The 5015-nt window shown below is 42.3% G+C and overlaps 1 pseudogene; it reads left to right on the plus strand.

Annotated features, from left to right (window-relative positions):
* The window catches only part of LOC119278527, a 6535-nt pseudogene extending 1794 nt beyond the window's left edge, over nucleotides 1–4741 (plus strand).
* The last annotated feature ends 274 nt before the right edge of the window (nucleotides 4742–5015 follow it).

The raw sequence follows: 5015 nt of genomic DNA on the forward strand, positions 1-5015 counted from the left end.
ATTATGCAATTTGGTCGAGTTTGCTTAGAAGTAATTTATCCATACTAATATAATAATATATTATTTTATTATCCTCATTGTATTGATTTGTTAACTAATTATTAAATGCATTCATAAAGGTACCTCATCATAATCGATGATATATGGAATGAAAAAGCATGGGAGTTAATTAAGTGTGCTTTCTCCAAGAAGAGCCCCGGAAGCCGACTAATCACGACAACCCGCAATGTTAGTGTCTCTGAAGCATGTTGCTCTTCTGAGGGTGATATTTACCGAATGGAACCCCTTTCTGATGATGTATCAAGAACACTCTTCTGTAAAAGAGTATTTTCACAAGAAGAAGGCTGCCCTCAAGAATTATTGAAAGTATCCAAAGAAATTTTGAAGAAATGTGGTGGTATACCATTAGCTATTATTACTATAGCAAGTCTTCTAGCTAATAAGGGTCATATAAAAGCAAAGGATGAATGGTATGCTTTGCTCAGTTCCATTGGTCATGGACTCACAGAAGATCGCAGTTTGGAGCAGATGAAAAAGGTATTATTATTCAGCTACTATGATCTACCTTCATATCTGAAACCTTGTCTATTATATCTTAGCATCTTCCCAGAAGATTATGAGATTGCGAGAGGTAGACTAATTTGGAGATGGATATCAGAAGGCTTTGTTTATAGTGAAAAACAAGGAACTAACTTATATGAGCTCGGTGACAGCTACTTCAATGAGCTAGTAAATAGAAGTATGATCCAGCCCATAGGCACTGATAATGAAGAAAAGGTAAAGGCTTGCCGTGTACATGACATGGTGCTTGACCTCATATGCTCATTGTCAAGTGAAGAGAACTTTGTCACAATATTAGATGACACTAGAAGAAAAATGCCGAACTCGGAGATCAAGGTTCGCAGATTGTCCATCCAAAGTAGCAAGATAGATGCGGAGACCACTAGGATGGAGCATATGAGGTCTGTTACTATTTTCACAAGTGATGTTGTTGGGAAAGTGTTGGATATTTCAAGTTTTCAAGTTCTGCGCGTGTTGGATTTAGAAGGCTGTAAAAATGTCTCAGATGTTGGGTATGTGGGAAAACTGTTACATTTGAGGTACTTAGGGCTAAAAGACACTCGTGTTAAGTACCTTCCCATGGAAATAGGGAAGCTGCAGTTTTTGCTTACCTTGAATTTAAGAGGTACTGATATAGAAGTACTGTCCTCGAGTGTTTTTCAGCTAAGACGTCTATTGTGCCTGTATGTTGATTATGGTATGAAGCTGCCATCTGGGATAGGTAACCTGACTTCCCTAGAAGTGCTAGATGACCTGGGGTTATCTGACGTGGTCCTTGATTTTGTGAAAGAATTGGGCCATCTGACCAAGCTCAGGGTGCTCAGACTTGATTGCGATGGTTTTGATGAGAGCCTGGCTAAAGCTTTGGAGCAATCCATTAGTAATATATACAAACTGGACGATCTAGCTGTATATGTCAATTGTGGACTCATCAATTGCCTGAGCGAAGATTGGATGCCTCCTCCACAACTCCGTAGACTGGCTTTCGTGTCAAGTCTAAGTTGGTTCGAGACATTGCCGTCATGGATTAATCCTTCATCGCTTCCTCTCCTTTCCTATCTGCAAATAACGTTGGTCAAAGTGCGATCCGAGGACATCGAGCTTCTTGGCATCCTGCCTGCTCTTGTTTTTCTTGGGATATCGTATTATTCTAGGTCCAAAGAAGCACATGAGATGGAAGCGCCGGACCTTTCCTCTGATGTGTTATTCCCATGTGCGACAAAGTGTCGCTTCTTTGATATTGGTGTCCTGCCGTCTATGTTTCGACAAGGAGCTGCGCCAAGGCTTAAACACCTTTGCTTCACCTTCCCAGCAAAGTGGATCTCCCGTGAAAACATTGATTTGGACATGCGGCACCTCCCTTCCCTGGAGCGAGTTGAGGTTCATCTTATCAAGAAGGGAGCTAGCCGTCAGGAGGTGGATGAAGCGGAGGCTGCGCTGTGGGCCGCAGCGGAGGACCACCCCAACCATCCCGTCCTTGATATCCGATCCTATCGCTGAGGGCTGCATAGGGAAAGGTACGTACACTAACCGCGGAAGAAGCATGTATTCCCATCATCTGTATATTCTCGCAGGTGTTCATCGCTTTTTATTTGTTTCGTTCTCAGATTCAGGCGGTGGAAGGGAAGCATGCGTTGAGATTCAGGCGGTGGAGTATTGTTTCATCAGCAAGTGTTTATTTCCCGCCTCTTCCGTTTTTCAGTTTCAGGCGGTCGATTCATCAAATGTACCTGCTCGCACTCAGGTATCACCTCAAAGTGTTTATCATAATTTTGTTTAGCTGGCTAGCTCGATTGGTAGCCCCTCAAGCCTAAACACAGTAATATGATTCTATTCAGCGTTGGCCTCTTAATTAATGCTGCAAAGATACCTAGGACACCTTAATTACTTATTTCTGTCATTAACTGAGCCATTCACATGTGGCATTGCAGGTAGCATGAGTTAATAAATTTCGTCGATATGGACTCGATCATCCGTGCCTCAAACTCTGGTGCCGCTTCTCTTCTGCAAAGAGATGAAGCTCTCGTTCTGTCCACCACCCATGTCCGAAGTCTCTTCTTGCTTCCCTCAATTCAACAACAATCAAGTTGGTAGGGCGCCACTTGCATTTTGCCCTGATGAACCATTAATTATTATGTAGCGATGTCTTGTTTGCCTGCTCTCCTGCATTGCTCATTACACTCCTTTATCTGTAACAGCTTTATTTCAGACTCGATGTTTATTCCAGATTCATAAACTATAATGTCAGAGTTCAGTTTGTACTATGGTCTGAATCACACTGTGGAGCTTGGACTTGGTTTGATCAAATAAATCGCGAACTGTGGAGCTTGAATTTGCCAATGAATCACACTGTGTGCCCTTGCTGTTAGTATTTACTACTCTGTAGAATTATTGGCGCTGAACTGATGCAGTGATTTCTGGAGGTAAGAATGTGATTCAGTGTACTCCCTTCATCGACTGTCAGTCTCTCCTTACTTGCACTTATACAGTGGAGCAAACCAGGTGATGTTTTTGTGTGTGCCATGAAGTAAGTCATATGCGGTAACGCAGAGGAAGAGCCGTTTATTAGCAATTCGATCGATAAGCTACACGTATTGCTTTCTTCCTGCTATACTATTTCCACTGCAATAGGTAGCCTGCTTCGGCCTAGCTGCAGACGAGATCAGATGAGAACGTGGCCGTGTAATTTAACTGAAGCTCAAAGCCTGAAGCCCAGCTCAAGAGCATACTCAGGCAGTCCTTGTGTCTAAGTCCTTGGTTGCAGCCAAGATCAGGCGAGATGACAATGCCATCCCTTTTCAGTCTTTCTTTTGATCGCTCGCCGTTTTGTCAGAAAATCCTAACTAAATAAAACTGAAAGCCTGAAGCCAAGTAGTTTCGAGATTTTGTTTGTCAGTAACAGCATCAGCGTTTTGTTTTCGTCAGTAACCTCATATTCGTCCTAGTTGTTCATGTTTTCGCGATAGATAACTGTAGCTGGATGACATGTGGGACCACAAGGCAGCGGTTCTGTGCGTGCACATGACCGTTCATAGGGTCCTCTGCCCCCGACGATTATTTCTACCGCGTATGGATAGATGAGAGGCGTCGAGTAGATCTCGCGGAGGGGGCTCCGCCGGCCCCGGGCCTCCTCCCGGGGCAGGTAGGTCCTGCCGACGACCGGCGACTTGCTCACTGGTGAGTATGTGCAGCCGTGCAGGGGACGGCTTCCCCGGATCTCGCAGGACAGCGATTTCAGGTACAAATTTGTTCTTCTGTTCTACATTAGATCTGACTAAATTAGTTTCTTGGACTACAATCGTGGGGGTCACTGTGTGCATCTTAAGTCCAAACTATTCGTTGTCCACCACAGATTTCCATCCGTTGTACTAGATCTTTCATCGTGAACTCTAGTTTCTTCAAGTAAATCATTTCTGTGCTGGTTGGCCGGTGTGTACATCTCAGTTCTTCATTGCAAATTGTTGGTTATACACGACAGATTTATAGTGCTAATTTGGTCGTATGAGCTACTTTGCAGGGTCTGCTCTAGTGAGTCTTTTGTTGCCAGATAACTAGCACATGCTTCAATACTGACCTCTCTTTATGAAGAAACATATATCAGATGCATCTTGATTTGTCCCACACACAAAAAAAAGATGCATCTTTGATTTGTTTGCCAACTAAACGGTGCAAAAACTTCATATAAATAGCTCAGTCTTGGATGAAAGTTACAGCTGTTTGTGGACTTAAAAGAGATGCTAGTGCGGAATAAATGAAGAGGACGTTGTTAATTAGCTGCTACCATCCACTGTTTTTTTACTGCTGGTTTGGTGTTTGCGCCTTAAGTGCAAATCGTTGGTGATGCACTATAGATTTACATTGGTTGGTATAAGATGGTTTTCCCCCTAGGGTTTGCTTATGTTTTTGCCTTGATAACTAGCTCATTATTTATTCTTTGATGTCTTCTCTATATTTAAAAATAGTATACGCATCATGTTGACTTACCTGCCAACTAATCGTTGCAAAAACTTCACGTGCATAGGTACATGGGCATGAGATGAGAATCACAATTGTTGTGGAGGAAGCGAAGAATGTCTTGTTATTTGGCTGTTGCCATCCATGTTCTTTTGGGTTGCACAATGCAATAAGTGTTTCTCTCCGCAACGAATATATTAGATCGAGCATCATGTCATGTACACCATAAGCTTTTGATGTCTTCATAGTCAATGTCTACCGGTTCGATCAAGCTTCTATTTATCAACTCATTAAAGTAACCCTCTCCTAGCTCAGATGGTCCAATTTCTAGTTTACATGATACATAAAACATTCAGATATCCATCTCCATATGAACTAGTCTTTCTTAATTTTGTAATCTTCTGGATATATGCTTACATATAATAAATGATGTGAAGGTAGATCATAGAACAACAACATAATCTTTAGTCTCAAGCAAGGTGCAGTAGACTAGAGATAGA

This window comes from Triticum dicoccoides, chromosome 3B (assembly GCF_002162155.2).
Source record: "Triticum dicoccoides isolate Atlit2015 ecotype Zavitan chromosome 3B, WEW_v2.0, whole genome shotgun sequence".
Taxonomy (NCBI): domain Eukaryota; kingdom Viridiplantae; phylum Streptophyta; class Magnoliopsida; order Poales; family Poaceae; genus Triticum; species Triticum dicoccoides.